Here is a 27,500-nt window from a genome sequence, read left to right as displayed (position 1 = left end):
TAGATCATTCCTCCATACAGAAACACATTGGGAGGGGTATTAGACCTCCATACAGAAACACATTGGGAGGGGTATTAGATCATTCCTCCATACAGAAACACATTGGGAGGGGTATTAGACCAGTCCTCCATACAGAAACACATTGGGAGGGGTATTAGACCATTCCTCCATACAGAAACACATTGGGAGGGGTATTAGATCATTCCTCCATACAGAAACACATTGGGAGGGGTATTCGATCATTCCTCCATACAGAAACACATTGGGAGGGGTATTAGACCATTCCTCCATACAGAAACACATTGGGAGGGGTATTAGATCATTCCTCCATACAGAAACACATTGAGAGGGGTATTAGACCATTCCTCCATACAGAAACACATTGGGAGGGGTATTAGACCTCCATACAGAAACACATTGGGAGGGGTATTAGACCATTCCTCCATACAGAAACACATTGGGAGGGGTATTAGACCAGTCCTCCATACAGAAACACATTGGGAGGGGTATTAGACCATTCCTCCATACAGAAACACATTGGGAGGGGTATTAGACCATTCCTCCACACAGAAACACATTGGGAGGGGTATTAGACCATTCCTCCATACAGAAACACATTGGGAGGGGTATTAGACCATTCCTCCATACAGAAACACATTGAGAGGGGTATTAGACCAGTCCTCCATACAGAAACACATTGGGAGGGGTATTAGACCATTCCTCCATACAGAAACACATTGGGAGGGGTAATAGACCATTCCTCCATACAGAAACACATTGAGAGGGGTATTAGACCAGTCCTCCATACAGAAACACATTGGGAGGGGTATTAGACCATTCCTCCATACAGAAACACATTGGGAGGGGTATTAGATCATTCCTCCATACAGAAACACATTGGGAGGGGTATTAGACCTCCATACAGAAACACATTGGGAGGGGTATTAGATCATTCCTCCATACAGAAACACATTGGGAGGGGTATTCGATCATTCCTCCATACAGAAACACATTGGGAGGGGTATTAGACCATTCCTCCATACAGAAACACATTGGGAGGGGTATTAGACCATTCCTCCATACAGAAACACATTGGGGGAGTGGTATTAGATCATTCCTCCATACAGAAACACATTGGGAGGGGTATTAGACCTCCATACAGAAACACATTGGGAGGGGTATTAGATCATTCCTCCATACAGAAACACATTGGGAGGGGTATTAGACCATTCCTCCATACAGAAACACATTGGGAGGGGTATTAGATCATTCCTCCATACAGAAACACATTGAGAGGGGTATTAGACCATTCCTCCATACAGAAACACATTGGGAGGGGTATTAGACCTCCATACAGAAACACATTGGGAGGGGTATTAGACCATTCCTCCATACAGAAACACATTGGGAGGGGTATTAGACCAGTCCTCCATACAGAAACACATTGGGAGGGGTATTAGACCATTCCTCCATACAGAAACATATTGGGAGGGGTATTAGACCAGTCCTCCATACAGAAACACATTGGGAGGGGTATTAGATCATTCCTCCATACAGAAACACATTGGGAGGGGTATTAGACCAGTCCTCCATACAGAAACACATTGGGAGGGGTATTAGACCTCCATACAGAAACACATTGGGAGGGGTATTAGACCTCCATACAGAAACACATTGGGAGGGGTATTAGACCTCCATACAGAAACACATTGGGAGGGGTATTAGACCAGTCCTCCATACAGAAACACATTGGGAGGGGTATTAGATCATTCCTCCATACAGAAACACATTGGGAGGGGTATTAGACCTCCATACAGAAACACATTGGGAGGGGTATTAGACCAGTCCTCCATACAGAAACACATTGGGAGGGGTATTAGACCATTCCTCCATACAGAAACACATTGGGAGGGGTATTAGACCATTCCTCCATACAGAAACACATTGGGAGGGGTATTAGACCATTCCTCCATACAGAAACACATTGGGAGGGGTATTAGACCATTCCTCCATACAGAAACACATTGAGAGGGGTATTAGACCATTATTATTATATTATTATTAGAAACACATTGCATTTATATCTGTAGGCATCCAACTAATGTCAACGCCAGGATGATTATTAATAAACGGTGAATAATCATGAGTGAGAAAGTTGTAGAGGCATAAATATCATACCCCCCCAAAAAACAATAACCTTCTTAAATGTGACAGTGGGAGGTTAGCCTGTTTTAATGCTAACCTTCTTCATGGCAAGAGGTTAGCCTGTTTTAATGCTAACCTACTGGTAACGGTGAGAGGTTAGCCTGTTTTAATGCTAACCTTCTTAAATGTGACAGTGGGAGGTTAGCCTGTTTTAATGCTAACCTCCTTCATGGTAACGGTGAGAGGTTAGCCTGTTTTAATGCTAACCTTCTTAATGGTAACGGTAAGAGGTTAGCCTGTTTTAATGCTAACCTACTGGTAACGGTGAGAGGTTAGCCTGTTTTAATGCTAACCTTCTTAAATGTGACAGTGGGAGGTTAGCCTGTTTTAATGCTAACCTCCTTCATGGTAACGGTAAGAGGTTAGCCTGTTTTAATGCTAACCTCCTTAATGGTAACGGTGAGAGGTTAGCCTGTTTTAATGCTAACCTTCTTAATGGTAACGGTAAGAGGTTAGCCTGTTTTAATGCTAACCTACTGGTAACGGTGAGAGGTTAGCCTGTTTTAATGCTAACCTTCTTAAATGTGACAGTGGGAGGTTAGCCTGTTTTAATGCTAACCTCCTTAATGGTAACGGTAAGAGGTTAGCCTGTTTTAATGCTAACCTCCTTAATGGTAACGGTGAGAGGTTAGCCTGTTTTAATGCTAACCTTCTTAATGGTAACGGTAAGAGGTTAGCCTGTTTTAATGCTAACCTACTGGTAAACGGTGAGAGGTTAGCCTGTTTTAATGCTAACCTTCTTAATGGTGACGGTGAGAGGTTAGCCTGTTTTAATGCTAACCTCCTTAATGGTAACGGTGAGAGGTTAGCCTGTTTTAATGCTAACCTTCTTAATGGTAACGGTAAGAGGTTAGCCTGTTTTAATGCTAACCTACTGGTAACGGTGAGAGGTTAGCCTGTTTTAATGCTAACCTTCTTAATGGTAACGGTAAGAGGTTAGCCTGTTTTAATGCTAACCTCCTTAATGGTAACGGTGAGAGGTTAGCCTGTTTTAATGCTAACCTTCTTAATGGTAACGGTAAGGTTAGCCTGTTTTAATGCTAACCTTCTTAATGGAGGTTAGCCTGTTTTAATGCTAACCTACTGGTAACGGTGAGAGGTTAGCCTGTTTTAATGCTAACCTTCTTAATGGTAGTTAGCCTGTTTTAATGCTAACCTCCTTAATGGTAAGAGGTTAGCCTGTTTTAATGCTAACCTACTGGTAACGGTGAGAGGTTAGCCTGTTTTAATGCTAACCTCCTTAATGGTAACGGTGAGAGGTTAGCCTGTTTTAATGCTAACCTTCTTAATGGTAACGGTGAGAGGTTAGCCTGTTTTAATGCTAACCTCCTTAATGGTAACGGTAAGAGGTTAGCCTGTTTTAATGCTAACCTTCTTAATGGTAACGGTAGTTAGCCTGTTTTAATGCTAACCTCCTTAATGGTAACGGTGAGAGGTTAGCCTGTTTTAATGCTAACCTTCTTAATGGTAACGGTAGTTAGCCTGTTTTAATGCTAACCTTAATGGTAACGGTAGTTAGTCTGTGTTAATGCTAACCTACTGGTAACGGTGAGAGGTTAGCCTGTTTTAATGCTAACCTCCTTAATGGTAATGGTGAGAGGTTAGCCTGTTTTAATGCTAACCTCCTTAATGGTAACGGTGAGAGGTTAGCCTGTTTTAATGCTAACCTTTAATGGTATGCTAACCTCCTTAATCCAGAGTTACTGTTTTACAAATTGAGAGGTTAGCCATGTTTTAATGCTAACCTTCTTAATGGTAATGGTGAGAGGTTAGCCTGTTTTAATGCTAACCTTATTAATGGTAATGGTGAGAGGTTAGCCTGTTTTAATGCTAACCTTACTGGTAACGGTGAGAGGTTAGCCTGTTTTAATGCTAACCTCCTTAATGGTAACGGTGAGAGGTTAGCCTGTTTTAATGCTAACCTCCTTAATGGTAACGGTAGTTAGCCTGTTTTAATGCTAACCTTCTTAATGGTATCGGTGAGAGGTTAGCCTGTTTTAATGCTAACCTCCTTAATGGTAACGGTGAGAGGTTAGCCTGTTTTAATGCTAACCTCCTTCATGGTAACGGTGAGAGGTTAGCATGTTTTAATGCTAACATTTACATTTAAGTCATTTAGCAGACGCTCTTATCCAGAGCGACTTACAAATTGTAACGGTGAGAGGTTAGCATGTTTTAATGCTAACCTCCTTAATGGTAATGGTGAGAGGTTAGCCTGTTTTAATGCTAACCTTATTAATGGTAACGGTGAGAGGTTAGCCTGTTTTAATGCTAACCTCCTTAATGGTAACGGTGAGAGGTTAGCCTGTTTTAATGCTAACCTCCTTAATGGTAACGGTGAGAGGTTAGCCTGTTTTAATGCTAACCTTCTTAATGGTAACGGTAGTTAGCCTGTTTTAATGCTAACCTTCTTAATGGTATCGGTGAGAGGTTAGCCTGTTTTAATGCTAACCTCCTTAATGGTAACGGTGAGAGGTTAGCCTGTTTTAATGCTAACCTTCTTAATGGTAACAGTGAGAGGTTAGCCTGTTTTAATGCTAACCATGCTAACCTTCTTAATGGTATCGGTGAGAGGTTAGCCTGTTTTAATGCTAACCTTCTTAATGGTAACGGTGAGAGATTAGCCTGTTTTAATGCTAACCTTCTTAATGGTAATGGTGAGAGATTAGCCTGTTTTAATGCTAACCTCCTTAATGGTGACGGTGAGAGGTTAGCCTGTTTTAGGGGTATGATATAAACTGATAACCTTCTTAATGGTAATGGTGAGAGGTTAGCCTGTTTTAATGCTAACCTCCTTAATGGTAACGGTGAAGGGTTAGCCTGTTTTAATGCTAACCTCCTTAATGGTAACGGTGAGAGGTTAGCCTGTTTTAATGCTAACCTTCTTAATGGTAACAGTGAGAGGTTAGCCTGTTTTAATGCTAACCATGCTAACCTTCTTAATGGTATCGGTGAGAGGTTAGCCTGTTTTAATGCTAACCTTCTTAATGGTAACGGTGAGAGATTAGCCTGTTTTAATGCTAACCTTCTTAATGGTAATGGTGAGAGATTAGCCTGTTTTAATGCTAACCTCCTTAATGGTGACGGTGAGAGGTTAGCCTGTTTTAGGGGTATGATATAAACTGATAACCTTCTTAATGGTAATGGTGAGAGGTTAGCCTGTTTTAATGCTAACCTGCTTAATGGTAACGGTGAAGGGTTAGCCTGTTTTAATGCTAACCTCCTTAATGGTAACGGTGAGAGGTTAGCCTGTTTTAATGCTAACCTCCTTAATGGTAACGGTGAGAGGTTAGCCTGTTTTAATGCTAACCTTATTAATGGTAACGGTGAGAGGTTAGCCTGTTTTAATGCTAACCTTCTGGTAACGGTGAGAGGTTAGCCTGTTTTAATGCTAACCTTCTGGTAACGGTGAGAGGTTAGCCTGTTTTAATGCTAACCTTATTAATGGTAACGGTGAGAGGTTAGCCTGTTTTAATGCTAACCTCCTTAATGGTAACGTTGAGAGGTTAGCCTGTTTTAATGCTAACCTTATTAATGGTAACGGTGAGAGGTTAGCCTGTTTTAATGCTAAACTCCTTAATGGTGACGGTGAGAGGTTAGCCTGTCTTAATGCTAACCTCCTTAATGGTAACGGTGAGAGGTTAGCCTGTTTTAATGCTAACCTTATTAATGGTAACGGTGAGAGGTTCGCCTGTCTTAATGCTAACCTCCTTAATGGTAACAGTGAGAGGTTAGCCTGTTTTAATGCTAACCTTATTAATGATAACGGTGAGAGGTTAGCCTGTTTTAATGCTAACCTCCTTAATGGTAACGGTGAGAGGTTAGCCTGTTTTAATGCTAACCTTATTAATGGTAACGAAAACCCCCTAGACATACAAAACCCCCTAGACAATACAAAAACTAGCATACCCACCGTAGTCACACCCTGACCTAACCAAAATATTAAGAAAACAGAGATATCTAGGGTCAGGGCATGACACATACCCTCAGAGTGTTGGAGTACAGAGCCGAAACAACAACCTACAGTAATATATTGTATCTTTAGACAGTGGTTTGTAGAACACTAAGTAAGCCTAGACACAGTGATAAAGCCCAGACACAGTGATAAAGCCCAGACACAGTGATAAAGCCCAGATACAGTGATAAAGTCCAGACACAGTGATAAAGCCTAGACACAGTGATAAAGCCCAGAGCAGACACAGTGATAAAGTCCAGACACAGTGATAAAGCCCAGACACAGAGATAAAGCCCAGACACAGTGATAAAGCCCAGACACAGTGATAAAGCCCACAGTGATAAAGCCCAGACACAGTGATAAAGCCCAGACACAGTGATAAAGCCCAGACACAGTGATAAAGCCCAGACACAGTGATAAAGCCCAGACACAGTGATGAAGCCCAGACGCAGTGATAAAGCCCAGACACAGTGATAAAGCCCAGACACAGTGATGAAGCCCAGAGCAGACACAGTGATAAAGCCCAGACACAGTGATAAAGCCCAGACACAGTGATAAAGCCCAGACACAGTGATAAAGCCCAGACACAGTGATAAAGCCCAGACACAGTGATAAAGCCCAGACACAGTGATGAAGCCCAGACACAGTGATGAAGCCCAGAGCAGACACAGTGATAAAGCCCAGAGCAGACACAGTGATAAAGCCCAGACACAGTGATAAAGCCCAGACACAGTGATAAAGCCCAGACACAGTGATAAAGCCCAGACACAGTGATAAAGCCCAGACACAGTGATAAAGCCTAGACACAGTGATAAAGTCCAGACAGTGATAAAGCCTAGACACAGTGATAAAGCCCAGAGCAGACACAGTGATAAAGTCCAGACACAGTGATAAAGCCCAGACACAGAGATAAAGCCCAGACACAGTGATAAAGCCCAGACACAGTGATAAAGCCCACAGTGATAAAGCCCAGACACAGTGATAAAGCCCAGACACAGTGATAAAGCCCAGACACAGTGATAAAGCCCAGACACAGTGATGAAGCCCAGACGCAGTGATAAAGCCCAGACACAGTGATAAAGTCCAGACACAGTGATGAAGCCCAGAGCAGACACAGTGATAAAGCCCAGACACAGTGATAAAGCCCAGACACAGTGATAAAGCCCAGGCACAGTGATAAAGCCCAGACACAGTGATGAAGCCCAGACACAGTGATAAAGCCCAGAGCAGACACAGTGATAAAGCCCAGACACAGTGATAAAGCCCAGACACAGTGATAAAGCCCAGACACAGTGATGAAGCCCAGACGCAGTGATAAAGCCCAGACAAAGTGATAAAGTCCAGACACAGTGATGAAGCCCAGAGCAGACACAGTGATAAAGCCCAGACACAGTGATAAAGCCCAGACACAGTGATAAATCCCAGACACAGTGATAAAGCCCAGACACAGTGATAAAGCCCAGACACAGTGATGAAGCCCAGACACAGTGATAAAGCCCAGAGCAGACACAGTGATAAAGCCCAGACACAGTGATAAAGCCCAGACACAGTGATAAAGCCCAGACACAGTGATAAAGCCCAGACACAGTGATAAAGCCCAGACACAGTGATAAAGCCTAGACACAGTGATAAAGTCCAGACACAGTGATAAAGCCTAGACACAGTGATAAAGCCCAGAGCAGACACAGTGATAAAGTCCAGACACAGTGATAAAGCCCAGACACAGAGATAAAGCCCAGACACAGTGATAAAGCCCAGACACAGTGATAAAGCCCAGACACAGTGATAAAGCCCAGACACAGTGATAAAGCCCAGACACAGTGATAAAGCCCAGACACAGTGATAAAGCCCAGACACAGTGATGAAGCCCAGACACAGTGATAAAGTCCAGACACAGTGATGAAGCCCAGACAGACACAGTGATAAAGCCCAGACACAGTGATAAAGCCCAGACACAGTGATGAAGCACAGTGATAAAGCCCAGACACAGTGATAAAGCCCAGACACAGTGATAAAGCCCAAAGCCCAGACACAGTGATAAAGCCCAGACACAGTGATAAAGCCCAGACACAGTGATAAAGCCAAAGCCCAGACACAGTGATGAAGCCCCAGACACAGTGATAAAGCCCAGAGCAGACACAGTGATAAAGCCCAGACACAGTGATAAAGCCCAGACACAGTGATAAAGCCCAGACACAGTGATAAAGCCCAGACACAGTGATAAAGCCCAGACACAGTGATAAAGCCCAGAGCAGACAGACCAGTACCTGTTTGCCGTTGTAGCGTGACAGAAGACAGGATGGTGCGGAGGGTCTTGAAGCCCATGGCGATGTCCAGGAGATGAGCAGCGAAGAAGAAGTTGTTGTAGTGACCCAGGATGGACATGGTCATATACCAGGCCAGGTACAGGAACGACTGCAGGGTCAGGTAGAAGAAGAAGAAGAAGAAGAAGAAGAAGAGTTAGAAATAATGTCTGCTAAATGGCATATAAAATGTATTATTGTATATTAAATAAAAAACGTTGAAGTTACTTAGCAGGATGAAATAAGTCTTTATTTACATTGTCTGTGAAGACAGACTCCTAGTTTCCAGATCTGGTACTTGACATCAACAGAGTTTAATCTGTAACAGACCAGAGGAGACAGTGAGAGTTGGTGGTTGATAGATTTTCAGTGTTGGGGCTGTATTTGGCAAAGTGGGTCAGGCCTTCCTGTTTGCCCTGTCCTGTACGAAGTGATTGGTCAGGATGACATGGCCACCAGCCTGTACAGCCTCCAGTATTTATGCTGCAGTAGTTTATGTGTCTGCTACATTTGTTTATTGTAGTATTCTCCACCACCAGGTGTCCTGCAGGTGAACTAAGTGTTTCCCCATCTCTCCACTCTCCAGATCTGGACTGACATCTCGGTTTAACCAGACCCTAGGGACCATGCCCCAGGACTACACTGACTCTTGCTGTCCCCACCACCTGGCCATGCTGCTGCTCCAGTTTCAACTGGCCTGGGCCCCCCATGCCCCAGACTACCTGACATGATGACTCCGAGCTCTCCCCAGTCCACCAGACCACTGCTGCTGCCCCAGACTCAACTGAGCCTCCCCACCCCCAGACCCCCAGACCCCCAGACTCACACTGCGGCTAACGAGCTCTCCCCACCCCCAGACTCACACCTGGCCATGCTCCCCTGCCCCAGTTTCAACTGTTCTCCCCACCCCCAGACTCACATGCTGGTCATTTACCCCCAGAACATTTGAGCTCCACCCCCACGACTTCTGTTAGAGCTCTCCCCACCCCCAGGCTCACAGCCAACGAGCTCTCCCCACCCCCAGACTCACACTGCGGCTAACGAGCTCTCCCCACCCCCAGACTCACACTACCTGACATGATGACTCACACTGCGGCTAAAGAGCTGTCCCCAGTCCCCCAGACTCACTGCTCCAGTTTCAACTGAGCTGCCCCACCCCCAGCTCATTTATGAACATTTGAACATCTTGGTCACTGTTCGGTTATAAGCTCTACCCACCCCCAGACTCCCCCAGGACTCTCCCCACCCCACACTGCGGCTAGGTTTCTTCCTAGGTTTTGAGCCTCCCCAGACACTTTCCCCACCCCCAGACTCACACTGCGGCTTTAGAGCTGGGTCCCCACCCCCAGTACAGCCTTTGAGATACCCCCAGACTCACACTGCGGAACGGGCTCTCCCCACCCCCAGACTCACACTGATTTAAGAGAGCTCTCCCCACCCCCAGACTCACTGCGGCTGTATTTCCCCACCCCCAGACTCACACTGGGCTAAAGAGCTCCCCACCCCCAGACTCACACTGATTGGTCAGTCTCCCCACCCCCAGCCTCACACTGATTGGTCATGCTCTCCCCACCCCCAGACTCACACACTGAACGGTCTCCCCACCCCCAGACTCACACCCTACCTGAGCTGTCCCCACCACCACCAGACTCACACTGCGGCTAACGAGCTGTCCCCACCCCCAGACTCACACTGCGGCTAACGAGCTCTCCCCACCCCCAGACTCACACTGCGGCTAACGAGCTCTCCCCACCCCCAGACTCACACTGCGGCTAACGAGCTCTCCCCACCCCCAGACTCACACTGCGGCTAACGAGCTCTCCCCACCCCCAGACTCACACTGCGGCTAACGAGCTCTCCCCACCCCCAGACTCACACTGTGGCTAACGAGCTCTCCCCACCCCAGACTCACACTGCGGCTAACGAGCTCTCCCCACCCCCAGACTCACACTGCGGCTAACGAGCTCTCCCCACCCCCAGACTCACACTGCGGCTAACGAGCTGTCCCCACCCCCAGACTCACACTGCGGCTAACGTCCCCACCCCCAGCTCTCCCCACCCCCAGACTCACACTGCGGCTAATGAGCTCTCCCCACCCCCAGACTCACACTACGGCTAACGAGCTCTCCCCACCCCCAGACTCACACTGCGGCAAACGAGCTGTCTTTCTTGGGTTTCTTCTTCTCGTGGGCGTCACTGAAGTCCAGAGCAGCCTTGTCCATACCCAGCAGCTCACTGATGCGGTCATGGCCGTAGAACTCTCCATACTTATCCATCACCTGCAGGGGAACCACACAGCTTTACTCCACTGTTCTGTTATAGTCTAAACAACTTCTAAACAGCTTCTAAACAGGTTCTAAACAGGTTCTAAACAGCTTCTAAACAGCTTCTAAACAGGTTCTAAACAGCTTCTAAACAGGTTCTAAACAGGTTCTAAACAGGTTCTAAACAGCTTCTAAACAGCTTCTAAACAGGTTCTAAATGTGTGGTAAACTGGTTCTAAATAGGTTCTAAACTTGTTCTAAATAGATTCTAAACAGGTTCGAAACTGGTTCTAAATATGTTGTAAACTGGTTCTAAATTGGTTCTAAGCTGGTTCTAAATATGTTGTAAACTGGTTCTAAATCGGTTCTAAACTGGTTCTAAATATGTTGTAACCTGGTTCTAAACCAGTTCTAAACTGGTTCTTAACATGTTCTAAATTGGTTCTAAATATGTTGTAAACAGGTTCTAAACAGGTACTAAAGTGGTTCTAAATACATTGTAAACTGGTTCTAAACAGGTTCTAAAGTGGTTCTAAATATGTTGTTAACTGGTTCTAAACAGGTTCTAAATATGTTGTAAACTGGTTCCAAACAGGTTCTAAAGTGGTTCTAAACAGGTTATACACTGGTTCTAAATATGTTGTAAACTGGTTCTAAACAGGTCACTGATGTGGAGATAAATGTATATCACTCAGAGACTTCAGTGAATATGAATTCAGACCTACCTTCCTCTTCACAAACTTATCCCAGTAGTTGTTAGGAAACGATCTGAAAATCAAAAGCAAAGTACAATACATTACTAATCCACATGGTCAGTCTATACAGAGTACATTACATTACTAATCCACATGCTCAGTCTATACAGAGTACATTACATTACTAATCCACATGGGCAGTCTATACAGAGTACATTACATTACATTACTAATCCACATGCTCAGTCTATACAGAGTACATTACATTACTAATCCACATGGGCAGTCTATACAGAGTACATTACATTACATTACTAATCCACATGCTCAGTCTATACAGAGTACATTACATTACTAATCCACATGCTCAGTCGATACAGAGTACATTACATTACATTACTAATCCACATGGTCAGTCGATACAGAGTACATTACATTACATTACTAATCCACATGGTCAGTCTATACAGAGTACATTACATTACATTACTAATCCACATGGTCAGTCGATACAGAGTACATTACATTACATTACTAATCCACATGGTCAGTCGATACAGAGTACATTACATTACATTACTAATCCACATGGTCAGTCTATACAGAGTACATTACATTACATTACTAATCCACATGGTCAGTCTATACAGAGTACATTACATTACATTACTAATCCACATGGTCAGTCTATACAGAGTACATTACATTACTAATCCACATGGTCAGTCGATACAGAGTACATTACATTACATTACTAATCCACATGGTCAGTCGATACAGAGTACATTACATTACATTACTAATCCACATGGTCAGTCTATACAGAGTACATTACATTACATTACTAATCCACATGGTCAGTCTATACAGAGTACATTACATTACATTACTAATCCACATGGTCAGTCTATACAGAGTACATTACATTACATTACTAATCCACATGGTCAGTCTATACAGAGTACATTACATTACATTACTAATCCACATGGTCAGTCTATACAGAGTACATTACATTACATTACTAATCCACATGGTCAGTCTATACAGAGTACATTACATTACTAATCCACATGGTCAGTCTATACAGAGTACATTACATTACATTACTAATCCACATGGTCAGTCTATACAGAGTACATTACATTACTAATCCACATGGTCAGTCTATACAGAGTACATTACATTACATTACATTACTAATCCACATGGTCAGTCTATACAGAGTACATTACATTACATTACTAATCCACATGGTCAGTCTATACAGAGTACATTACATTACTAATCCACATGGTCAGTCTATACAGAGTACATTACATTACTAATCCACATGGTCAGTCTATACAGAGTACATTACATTACTAATCCACATGGTCAGTCTATACAGAGTACATTACATTACATTACTAATCCACATGGTCAGTCTATACAGAGTACATTACATTACATTACTAATCCACATGGTCAGTCTATACAGAGTACATTACATTACATTACTAATCCACATGGTCAGTCTATACAGAGTACATTACATTACATTACTAATCCACATGGTCAGTCTATACAGAGTACATTACATTACATTACATTACTAATCCACATGGTCAGTCTATACAGAGTACATTACATTACATTACTAATCCACATGGTCAGTCTATACAGAGTACATTACATTACATTACTAATCCACATGGTCAGTCTATACAGAGTACATTACATTACTAATCCACATGGTCAGTCTATACAGAGTACATTACATTACATTACTAATCCACATGGTCAGTCTATACAGAGTACATTACATTACATTACTAATCCACATGGTCAGTCTATACAGAGTACATTACATTACATTACTAATCCACATGGTCAGTCTATACAGAGTACATTACATTACTAATCCACATGGTCAGTCTATACAGAGTACATTACATTACATTACTAATCCACATGGTCAGTCTATACAGAGTACATTACATTACATTACTAATCCACATGGTCAGTCTATACAGAGTACATTACATTACATTACTAATCCACATGGTCAGTCTATACAGAGTACATTACATTACTAATCCACATGGTCAGTCTATACAGAGTACATTACATTACATTACTAATCCACATGGTCAGTCTATACAGAGTACATTATCCACCGATGGAATAGATTAACGAAAATGGTTTGCCATATTCATTAATTTCTTTATATCATTAATATGCGATCCATAGGGTTGCAGAGTCAAAGCACCTCCACTGCGAGACGAGCGTGATCGTTAGGTTTGACATTTAAACATTTAGAGGACAATTAGCCCAGCATGTGGCCTCTGTGGACCCTGACCCTGCTGTAATAGCTGACTGGGTCCCACACGGCACCCTATACCCTACACAGAGCAGAGCTGGTCTACAGTAGTGCACTAGGTAGGGTATCTGGTGCCATTAGGGAGCATGTGATAATGAACGAAGCAGTAACTGAGCAGTGACAGTGGACTTACCCAGTGTTAATCACCAGTCTGTCCCACTGGCCTTTAATGTCATCCTCCGACGGCTGCTCTGTGATGTAGAGACCATCAAACTCCAGCCTCCTCGCCACCTCCTTCTCACGCTTGAAGATCACTAACGGGACCTGGTGGGGAAACAGGCATGGAGGAAGGATTGATCAGAGAGGTGGAGAACTCCACCTTGAGGCAGTAGTATCCTACCTTGAGGCAGTAGTAACAGCAGTATTCTACCTTAAGGCAGTAGTAACAGCAGAATTCTACCTTAAGGCAGTAGTAACAGCAGTATTCTACCTTAAGGAAGTAGTAACAGCAGTATCCTACCTTAAGGCAGTAGTATCCTACCTTGAGGCAGTAGTATCCTACCTTGAGGCAGAATTAACCTACCTTGAGGCAGTAGTATCCTACCTTGAGGCAGTAGTAACAGCAGCATCCTACCTTGAGGCAGTAGTAACAGCAGTGTCCTACCTTGAGGCAGTAGTAACAGCAGTATCCTACCTTAAGGCAGTAGTAACAGCAGCATCCTACCTTAAGGCAGTAGTACCAGCAGTATCCTACCTTACGGCAGTAGTATCCTACCTTGAGGCAGTAGTAGCCTACCTTGAGGCAGCAGTATCCTACCTTAAGGCAGTAGTAACAGCAGTATCCTACCTTAAGGCAGTAGTATCCTACCTTGAGGCAGTAGTAACAGCAGTATCCTACCTTAAGGCAGTAGTAACAGCAGCATCCTACCTTAAGGCAGTAGTAACAGCAGTATCCTACCTTAAGGCAGTAGTAACAGCAGTATCCTACCTTAAGGCAGTAGTAACAGCAGTATCCTACCTTAAGGCAGTAGTAACAGCAGTATCCTACCTTAAGGCAGTAGTAACAGCAGCATCCTACCTTAAGGCAGTAGTAACAGCAGTATCCTACCTTAAGGCAGTAGTAACAGCAGCATCCTACCTTAAGACAGTAGTAACAGCAGCATCCTACCTTAAGGCAGTAGTAACAGCAGCATCCTACCTTAAGGCAGTAGTATCAGCAGTATCATACCTTAAGGCAGTAGTAACAGCAGTATCCTACCTTAAGGCAGTAGTAACAGCAGCATCCTACCTTAAGGCAGTAGTAACAGCAGTATCCTACCTTAAGGCAGTAGTAACAGCAGTATCCTACCTTAAGGCAGTAGTAACAGCAGTATCCTACCTTAAGGCAGTAGTAACAGCAGTATCCTACCTTGAGGCAGTAGTAACAACAGTATCCTACCTTAAGGCAGTAGTAACAGCAGTATCCTACCTTAAGGCAGTAGTAACAGCAGTATCCTACCTTAAGGCAGTAGTAACAGCAGATCCTACCTTAAGGCAGTAGTAACAGCAGTATCCTACCTTAAGGCAGTAGTAACAGCAGTATCCTACCTCAAGGCAGTAGTAACAGCAGTATCCTACCTTAAGGCAGTAGTAACAGCAGTATCCTACCTTAAGGCAGTAGTAACAGCAGTATCCTACCTTGAGGCAGTAGTAACAGCAGTATTCTACCTTAAGGCAGTAGTAACAGCAGTATCCTACCTTACGGCAGTAGTAACAGCAGTATCCTACCTTAAGGCAGTAGTAACAGCAGTATCCTACCTTAAGGCAGTAGTAACAGCAATATCCTACCTTAAGGCAGTAGTAACAGCAGTATCCTACCTCAAGGCAGTAGTAACAGCAGTATCCTACCTTAAGGCAGTAGTAACAGCAGTATCCTACCTTAAGGCAGTAGTATCCTACCTTAAGGCAGTAGTAACAGCAGCATCCTACCTCAAGGCAGTAGTAACAGCAGCATCCTACCTCAAGGCAGTAGTAACAGCAGTATTCTACCTTAAGGCAGTAGTAACAGCAGTATCCTACCTTAAGGCAGTAGTAACAGCAGCATCCTACCTTAAGGCAGTATTAACAGCAGTATCCTACCTTAAGGCAGTAGTAACAGCAGCATCCTACCTTAAGGCAGTAGTAACAGCAGTATCCTACCTCAAGGCAGTAGTAACAACAGTATCCTACCTTAAGGCAGTAGTAACAGCAGTATCCTACCTTAAGGCAGTAGTAACAGCAGTATCCTACCTTAAGGCAGTAGTAACAGCAGCATCCTACCTTAAGGCAGTAGTAACAGCAGTATCCTACCTCAAGGCAGTAGTAACAGCAGCATCCTACCTCAAGGCAGTAGTAACAGCAGTATTCTACCTTAAGGCAGTAGTAACAGCAGTATCCTACCTTAAGGCAGTAGTAACAACAGCATCCCACCTTAAGGCAGTAGTAACAGCAGTATCCTACCTTAAGGCAGTAGTAACAGCAGTATCCTACCTTAAGGCAGTAGTAACAGCAGTATCCTACCTCAAGGCAGTAGTAACAACAGTATCCTACCTTAAGGCAGTAGTAACAGCAGTATCCTACCTTAAGGCAGTAGTATCCTACCTTGAGGCAGTAGTAACAGCAGCATCCTACCTTAAGGCAGTAGTAACAGCAGCATCCTACCTTAAGGCAGTAGTAACAGCAGCATCCTACCTTAAGGCAGTAGTATCCTACCTTGAGGCAGTAGTAACAGCAGTATCCTACCTTAAGGCAGTAGTAACAGCAGTATCCTACCTTAAGGCAGTAGTAACAGCAGTATCCTACCTTAAGGCAGTAGTAACAGCAGTATCCTACCTTAAGGCAGTAGTAACAGCAGTATCCTACCTTAAGGCAGTAGTAACAGCAGTCTCCTACCTTAAGACAGTAGTAACAGTAACATCCTACCTTAAGGCAGTAGCATCCTACCTTAAGGCAGTAGTAACAGCAGTATCCTACCTTAAGGCAGTAGTAACAGCAGCATCCTACCTTAAGGCAGTAGTAACAGCAGCATCCTACCTTAAGGCAGTAGTACCAGCAGTATCCTACCTTGAGACAGTAGTATCCTATGATGCAGCAGAAGGAGATGACAGTGTGTAGGATGGCCAGGATACGCAGGGTGGGCTCCATGTATCCGGTGCTCTCCTCCAGCACAAAGTGGACAAACACAGGGCCCTGCTGGGGGTTTTGAGGCTCCTGGGGGTCACTACTCTCCGTCACGGGGTCCCACCTCACACTGCTGCCTGCCCGGGGCCTTCTGCTCTCAGGCATGACCGCCGAGGAGGAGGACACCTGGAGGAGGGTGAGGGTGAACAATGAACCCCAAGGTCTCACTCTAAAACGACTAGTCTTTAAACAGAGGGTAGCTGGATCCTCATGGACATAATGTATTAGTAAAATATATATTGTTGGAGTGGTCTAGCCCTCCAATGTTCACCCCACTCAGCAACTCTTCAGCAGTAGCATCACCAGAGGTATACATGGAGTGGTAAAACGTAAAGCTAGCTACTTCCTACTTCCTCTTCCTGGTTGTGATTACCTTGTAGAAGAGGAGGATGAAGTTGATGGCGAAGGCCACAAACAACGCCAGCATTCTCATGTTGTAGAAGTTCCGAGCAAAATAGTTCTAGAAAAAAAAGCCAATCACAACACAATGGTGAGATGTTTCTGAAGGAGAGTGTGGCTGATAGAGGGGGTGGCTGATAGAGGGGGTGGCTGATAGAGGGGGTGGCTGATAGAGGGGTGGCTGATAGAGGGGTTGGGTGGCTGATAGGGGAGGGGGTGATAGAGGGGTGGCATGGCTGATAGAGGGGTGGCTGATAGAGGGGGTGGCTGATAGAGGGGTAGGGTGGCTGATAGAGGGGGTAGGGTGGCTGATAGAGGGGGTGGCTGATAGAGGGGTGGCTGATAGAGGGGATAGGGTGGCTGATAGAGGGGTGGCTGATAGAGGGGTAGGGTGGCTGATAGAGGGGTGGCTGATAGAGGGGGTAGGGTGGCTGATAGAGGGGGTGGCTGATAGAGGGGTGGCTGATAGAGGGGTAGGGTGGCTGATAGAGGGGTGGCACGGCTGATAGAGGGGTGGCTGATAGAGGGGGTAGGGTGGCTGATAGAGGGGTGGCTGATAGAGGGGGTAGGGTGGCTGATAGAGGGGTTGGCTGATAGAGGGTGGGGTGGCTGATAGAGGGGGTGGCTGATAGAGGGGGTGGGTGGCTGACAGAGGGTGTTGCTGATAGAGGGGTGGCTGATAGAGGGGTGGTTGATAGAGGGGTGGGGTGGCTGATAGAGGGGTGGGGTGGCTGATAGAGGGGGTGGCGTGGCTGATAGAGGGGTGGCGTGGCTGATAGAGGGAGTTGGGGTGGCTGATAGAGGGGTGGGGATTGATTTAATATATAGCTGATTGCCAGAAAGTATTTTCAGTGTGTGTGTGTGTGTGTGTGTGTGTGTGTGTGTGTGTGTGTGTGTGTGTGCGTGCGTGCGTGCGTGCGTGCGTGCGTGTGTGTCGTACCAGCAGCTTCCTCTGATAGGCGATGATTTTCTTCCAGAAAGCAGACTCCTGCATGTCATGCTCATCAGACTTGGAGGTGTGGTGCTGTCTCACTTTAGCTTTCGGCTTCTCCTCCTTCCTCCTCCCCTCCTCCTCCTTCCTCCTCTCCTCCTCCTTCCTCCTCTCCTCCTCCTCCTGCTTCTCTCCATCCTTTCCCCTGGACAGCAGGAAACAGTCAGTTAACGGAAGCAGCAGAGGGAGGACAGTGTTTACAGCTGTTTTGTTGGTACATTATTTCACATTGTAATAATAGTGCTCTCCCATGATCAACTTAGTTTCATTGTGTTCAGCTGCCATATTTCAGATGAACACACCAGAAGAATCAGAGGAAGGGGAAGTGGTACATACTGTGCTTTCTCCGACAGTAGAAACAGCAGTATCAGAGGAAGGGGAAGTGGTACATACTGTGCTTTCTCCGGCAGTAGAAACAGCACTATCCTACCTTAAGGCAGTAGTAACAGCAGTATCCTACCTTAAGGCAGTAGTAACAGAAGTATCAGAGGAAGGGGAAGTGGTACATACTGTGCTTTCTCCGACAGTAGTAACAGCAGTATCAGAGGAAGGGGAAGTGGTACATACTGTGCTTTCTCCAACAGTAGTAACAGCAGTATCAGAGGAAGGGGAAGTGGTACATACTGTTCTTTCTCCGACAGTATTATCCTACCTTAAGGCAGCATTACCAGAAGAATCAGAGGAAGGGGAAGTGGTACATACTGTGCTTTCTCCGACAGTAGTAACAGCAGTATCAGAGGAAGGGGAAGTGGTACATACTGTGCTTTCTCCGACAGTAGAAACAGCAGTATCCTACCTTAAGGCAGTAGTAACAGCAGTATCAGAGGAAGGGGAAGTGGTACATACTGTGCTTTCTCCGACAGTAGTAACAGCATTATCCTACCTTAAAGCAGCATTACCAGGAGTATCAGAGGAAGGGGAAGTGGTACATACTGTGCTTTCTCCGACAGTAGAAACAGCAGTATCAGAGGAAGGGGAAGTGGTACATACTGTGCTTTCTCCGACAGTAGAAACAGCAGTATCAGAGGAAGGGGAAGTGGTACATACTGTGCTTTCTCCGACAGCAGTAACAGCAGTATCAGAGGAAGGGGAAGTGGTACATACTGTGCTTTCTCCGGCTCTGACTTGGCCTCCTTGCTTCCCTCGGTCCCTGTCCTCCCTTCCTCTGAAGGGCTCTTAGCCTAAAACAGCAGAAACGCACCATGTCACTGAACAACAGAGAAAAACATCAAGGAGGCAGAGCAGCCTTATCAACACAGAGCAGAAACACTCAATCCTGGTAATGTGCAGATAATGTGTTAGAGTGGTGGGAGTCCAGGCAGGCCGACACCATGGAGACACGAATGTCTCTTCCTGCTGCGAAAGCAATGGAGAGAGAGAGAGAGAGAGAGAGAGAGAGAGAGAGAGAGAGAGAGAGAGAGAGAGAGAGAGAGAGAGAGAGAGAGAGAGAGAGAGAGAGAGAGAGAGAGAGAGAGAGAGAGAGAGAGAGAGAGAGAGAGAGAGAGAGAAAGAGAGAGAGAGAGACAGAGAGAGAGAGAGAGAGAGAGAGATAAACTGGACATTACCTGAGTGCCGTCTTCTCAGTTCAGGGGATGGTGAGGTGGCGAGGACAGGAGAGGAGGGGACTGGAGAGTTAAGCAGATCAGTCAGACTGGCGTTGGGGTTATGAGCAGTTATCTTATACTGTCCTCCTTCTCCTCTCCTCAGATCTAATCCAAAAATGTCTGAGAGGACTTCGGTCCCGTCCACGGGCAGGGCTAGATCAGCCAGCTCCTCCTCAGCCGAGGGTCTAGCTAAGAGCACCTTCTCCCCTTCCTCTCGAACCTCGTCCTGGGTCGGGTCAGGCATGTTGGCCAACAGCTCAGACACCTGAAGAGAAGAAACGAGAGGAGAGAAGAGCAGTAACGTCATTAAAGAGATTCTCTGTTACATTTGTTAACTTTTAGCCAGTAGTTCTGAAAGCCCGCGAGTCAAAAGCAGTTCCTGAAAATTGTGTCCTACACCACATACACTATATAGACAAAACTATGTGGGCACCCCTTCAAATTAGTCGATCCGGCTATTTCAGCCACGCCCGTTGCTGACAGGTGTATAAAATCGAGCACACCGCCATGCAATCTCCATAGACAAACAGTGGCAGTAGAATGGCCCCATACTGAAGAGCTCAGTGACTTTCAACGTGGCACCGTTAAGGGTTGCCACCTTTCCAACAAGTCAGTTTGTCAACTTTCTGCCCTGCTAGAACTGCCCCGGTCAACTGTCAGTGTTGTGAAGTAGAAACCTCTAGGAGCAACAACGGCTGAGCAGCGAAGTGGTAGGCCATACAAACCTCACAGAACAGGACCACCAAGTGCTGAATTGCGCAGTGAGCAACACTCACTACAGAGTTCCCAACTGCCTCTGGAAGCAACGTCAGCACAAGAACTGTTTGACGGGAGCTTCATGAAATGGGTTTCCGTGGCCGAGCAGCCGCACACAAGTCTAAGATCACCGTGTGCAATGCCAAGCGTCGGCTGGAGTGGTGTAAAGTTCGCCACCATTGGACTCTGGAACAGTGGAAACGAGATTTCTGGAGTGATGAATCACGCTTCAACATCTGGCAGTCCGACGGACAAATCTGAGTTTGGCGGATGCCAGGAGAACGCTACCTGCCCGAATGCACTGACCTAAACAGACCTGTCCTAAACAGACCTGTCCTAAACAGACCTGTCCTAAACAGACCTGACCTAAACATACCTGTCCTAAACATACCTGACCTAAACAGACCTGTCCTAAACAGACCTGTCCTAAACAGACCTGACCTAAACAGACCTGTCCTAAACAGACCTGACCTAAACATACCTGTCCTAAACAGACCTGACCTAAACAGACCTGTCCTAAACATACCTGTCCTAAACAGACCTGTCCTAAACATACCTGTCCTAAACAGACCTGACCTAAACAGACCTGTCCTAAACAGACCTGACCTAAACAGACCTGTCCTAAACAGACCTGACCTAAACAGACCTGTCCTAAACAGACCTGACCTAAACAGACCTGTCCTAAACAGACCTGACCTAACCCCCATCAAACACCTTGGGGATGAATTGAAATGCCGACTGATCACCCAACATCAGTGCCCGATGAGCAAGTCCCATAATGTCCACACCATCTAATATACACCACACCATCTAATATACACCACACCATCTAATACACACCACAACATCTAATACACACCACACCATCTAATATACACCACACTATCTAATATACACCACACCATATAATACACACCACACCAGCTAATACACACCACACCATCTAATATACACCACACCATCTAATACACACCACACCATCTAATATACACCACACCATCTAATATACACCACACCATATAATACACACCACACCAGCTAATATACACTACACCATCTAATATACACCAGCTAATACACACCAGCTAATACACACCACACCAGCTAATATACACTACACCATCTAATATACACCAGCTAATACACACCAGCTAATACACACCACACCATCTAATATACACCACACCATCTAATATACACCACACCATCTAATATACACCACACCATCTAATATACACCACACCATATAATATACACCACACCATATAATACACACCACACCATCTAATACACACCACACCATCTAATACACACCACACCATCTAATATACACCACACCATCTAATATACACCACACCATATAATACACACCACACCAGCTAATACACACCACACCATCTAATATACACCACACCATCTAATACACACCACACCATCTAATATACACCACACCATCTAATATACACCACACCATATAATACACACCACACCAGCTAATATACACTACACCATCTAATATACACCAGCTAATACACACCAGCTAATACACACCACACCAGCTAATATACACTACACCATCTAATATACACCAGCTAATACACACCACACCATCTAATATACACCACACCATCTAATATACACCACACCATCTAATATACACCACACCAGGTAATATACACCACACCATCTAATATACACCACAACAGAAAATACACACCACGCCTGCAAATATACACCACACCAGATAATACACACCCCACCAACTAATACACACTACACCATCTAATATACACCACAATATCTAATATACACCACACCAGCTAATACACACCAGCTAATACACACCAGCTAATACACACCACACCAGGTAATATACACCACACCAGGTAATATACACCACACCAGCTAATATACACCACACCATCTAATATACACCACACCAGCTAATATACACCACACCAGCTAATATACACCACATCAGCTAATACACACCACACCAGCTAATACACACCACACCATCTAATATACACTACACCAGCTAATACACACCACACCATCTAATATATACCACACCATCTAATACACACCACACCATCTAATACACACCATCTAATATAAACCACACTAGCTAATATACACCACACCATCTAATACACACCACACCATCAAATATACACCACACCATCTAATATACACCACACCATCAAATATACACCACACCATCTAATACACACCACACCAGGTAATATACACCACACCAGCTAATACACACCACACCATCTAATACACACCACACCAGCTAATATACACCACACCAGCTAATACACACCACACCAGCTAATATACACTACACCATCTAATATACACCAGCTAATACACACCAGCTAATACACACCACACCAGCTAATATACACTACACCATCTAATATACACCAGCTAATACACACCAGCTAATACACACCACACCATCTAATATACACCAGCTAATACACACCACACCATCTAATATACACCACACCATCTAATATACACCACACCATCTAATATACACCACACCAGCTAATACGCAACACACCAGCTAATACACACCACACCATCTAATACACACCACACCATCTAATATACACCAGCTAATACACACCAGCTAATACACACCACACCATCTAATATACACCACACCATCTAATATACACCACACCATCTAATATACACCACACCATCTAATATACACCACACCATCTAATACACACCACACCATCTAATATACACCACACCATCTAATATACACCACACCAGCTAATATACACCACACCAACTAATATACACCACACCATCTAATATACACCTAACCAGCTAATATACACCAGCTAATACACCCAGCTAATCCACACCAGCTTATACACACCACACCATCTAATATACACCACAACAGAAAATACACACCACGCCTGCAAATATACACCACACCAGATAATACACACCCCACCAGCTAATACACACTACACCATCTAATATACACCAAACCATCTAATATACACCACACCAGCTAATATACACCACACCAGCTGATACACACCACACCATCTAATATACACCACACCATCTAATATACACCACACCAGCTAATATACACCACACCAGCTGATACACACCACAGCATCTAATATACACCATACCATCTAATATACACCACACCAGCTAATATACACCACACCAGCTAATATACACCATCTAATATACACCACACCAGCTAATATACACCACACCATCTAATATACACCACACCATCTAATATACACCACACCATCTAATACACACCACACCATCTAATATACACCACACCATCTAATATACACCACACCAGGTAATATACACCACACCAGCTAATATACACCACACCATCTAATATACACCACAACAGAAAATACACACCACGCCTGCAAATATACACCACACCAGATAATACACACCCCACCAACTAATACACACTACACCATCTAATATACACCACAATATCTAATATACACCACACCAGCTAATACACACCAGCTAATACACACCAGCTAATACACACCACACCAGGTAATACACACCACACCAGGTAATATACACCACACCAGGTAATATACACCACACCAGCTAATATACACCACACCATCTAATATACACCACACCAGCTAATATACACCTAACCAGCTAATACACACCACACCATCTAATATACACCAGCTAATACACACCAGCTGATACACACCACACCATCTAATATACACTACACCAGCTAATATACACCACATCAGCTAATACACACCACACCAGCTAATACACACCACACCATCTAATATACACTACACCAGCTAATACACACCACACCATCTAATATACACCACACCATCTAATACACACCACACCATCTAATATACACCATCTAATATAAACCACACTAGCTAATATACACCACACCATCTAATACACACCACACCATCAAATATACACCACACCATCTAATATACACCACACCATCAAATATACACCACACCATCTAATACACACCACACCAGGTAATATACACCACACCAGCTAATACACACCACACCATCTAATACACACCACACCAGCTAATATACACCACACCAGCTAATACACACCTACACCAGCTACTATACACTACACCATCTAATATACACCAGCTAATACACACCAGCTAATACACACCACACCAGCTAATATACACTACACCATCTAATATACACCAGCTAATACCACACCAGCTAATACACACCACACCATCTAATATACACCAGCTAAATACACACCAGCTAATACACACCACACCATCTAATATACACCACACCATCTAATATACACCACACCATCTAATATACACCACACCAGCTAATACGCAACACACCAGCTAATACACACCACACCATCTAATACACACCACACCATCTAATATACACCAGCTAAATACACACACCAGCTAATACACACCACACCATCTAATATACACCACACCATCTAATATACACCACACCATCTAATATACACCACACCATCTAATATACACCACACCATCTAATATACACCACACCATCTAATATACACCACACCATCTAATATACACCACACCATCTAATACACACCACACCATCTAATATACACCACACCATCTAATATACACCACACCAGCTAATATACACCACACCAGCTAATATACACCACACCATCTAATATACACCTAACCAGCTAATATACACCAGCTAATACACCCAGCTAATCCACACCAGCTCTAATATACACCACACCATCTAATATACACCACAACAGAAAATACACACCACGCCTGCAAATATACACCACACCAGATAATACACACCCCACCAGCTAATACACACTACACCATCTAATATACACCAAACCATCTAATATACACCACACCATCTAATATACACCACACCAGCTAATATACACCACACCAGCTGATACACACCACACCATCTAATATACACCACACCATCTAATACACACACCAGCTAATATACACCACACCAGCTAATATACACCAGCTAATATACACCACATCAGCTAATACACACCACACCAGCTAATACACACCACACTATCTAATATACACCACACCAGCTAATACACACCACCTAATACACACCAGCTAATACACACCAGCTAATACACACCACACCAGGTAATATACACCACACCAGGTAATATACACCACACCATCTAATATACACCACACCAGCTAATATACACCACACCAGCTAATACACACCACACCATCTAATATACACCACACCATCTAATATACACCACACCAGCTAATATACACCACACCAGCTAATACACACCAGCTAATACACACCACACCAGCTAATATACACCACACCTGCTAATATACACTACACCATCTAATATACACCACACCAGCTAATATACACCACACCAGCTAATACACACCACACCATCTAATATACACCACACCATCTAATATACACCACACCATCTAATATACACCAGCTAATACACACCTAACCAGCTAATACACACCACACCATCTAATATACACCAGCTAATACACACCAGCTAATACACACCACACCATCTAATATACACCACACCATCTAATATACACCACACCATCTAATATACACCACACCAGCTAATACACAACACACCAGCTAATACACACCACACCATCTAATACACACCACACCAGCTAATACACACCAGTTAATATACACCACACCATCTAATATAAATGTAAATGTACACCACACCATCTAATACACACCACACCAGCTAATACACACCAACTCAAGAAATGAGACAGACACTAAAAGCGGTTCTCACCTTCATAGTCTTGGCTCCCTCCACCAGACTGCCTCCTAGGAAGGTGTTGTACATGATTCTGCAGAACCCTCTGGAGACGCTGAAGGTAAAGTGGAACAGGCCCATGATGACGGACCAATAGAAGGAGACCAGCGTCATCACCATGTCCTTCACTGTCATCTTCTTCATCCTCTTCATCTGCTTCTTCAGGCTCTTCGTGGACAGAACCTGTAGAGGAAAGAAGTCCTTGGTAGTCTTTAAATGGATCGACTGGCTGTAGATATATACTTTTGATAATGTCAAATTAAATGCATTTACATTCATCAGGAACACGACGTTGTAGCGCAGCGCCATCAGGGCGGTCCGGACCGTGGTCACAGAGAAGAAGCCCATCTCAGGGCTCTCCTCTTCCGGTTTCTCCTTCTCGCTCTCCTCCTTCATGGCCGGCCGCTCCCCGATGTCGGACATCTGGGCGGCCAGCTGCATCTCGAAGATGGTGTCCTCGCAGAAGTTAACAAACAGCTCCATCTTCTCCTTTTCCCCGCCCTCGTTGACCACGTCGAAGATGAACTGGCGTTTGGACTCTTTGACCTGGGGCTTCTCCCACTGCGTACGACTGGACTCGCTGATCTCGAAGTAGACCCTCTCGATGCGCTTGGCACTGCCCATGATCTCGATACGGCCCAGGTACGGCTGGAAGTAATTCAGCACACTCTCGGCCAGCTCCAGGAAGGTCTGCAGGCGCGTGTCGTGGGGCATGTGTTCAGACAGGTTGGTCAGAAGCACGGCCACGTTGAAGCCGATGTCTTTGGCCGGCTCGTGGAAACGCTCCACAAACTCCTCGTAGTCCAACAGCTCATTCTCGTCAGGCTCAGCACAGGAGAGCAGGAACTCCGTCTCAGACTGGGTATAGTGCTTGTGGCTCTCCATGGCTTTGTGGAAGTCTCTCTTGGAGATTACCCCCTTTACCATCCGGGT

At 44.6% G+C, this 27,500-nt stretch overlaps 1 pseudogene; it reads right to left on the bottom strand.

Annotated features, from left to right (window-relative positions):
• Nucleotides 1-27,500, bottom strand: part of LOC124019868 — a 52,223-nt pseudogene that overhangs the window by 16,259 nt on the left and 8,464 nt on the right.

This window comes from Oncorhynchus gorbuscha, unplaced genomic scaffold (assembly GCF_021184085.1).
Source record: "Oncorhynchus gorbuscha isolate QuinsamMale2020 ecotype Even-year unplaced genomic scaffold, OgorEven_v1.0 Un_scaffold_706, whole genome shotgun sequence".
In the NCBI taxonomy this organism is placed as follows: Eukaryota; Metazoa; Chordata; class Actinopteri; order Salmoniformes; family Salmonidae; genus Oncorhynchus; species Oncorhynchus gorbuscha.
The sequence above is the reverse complement of the archived record's forward strand: the minus strand, read 5'-3'. Positions and strand labels throughout refer to the sequence as shown.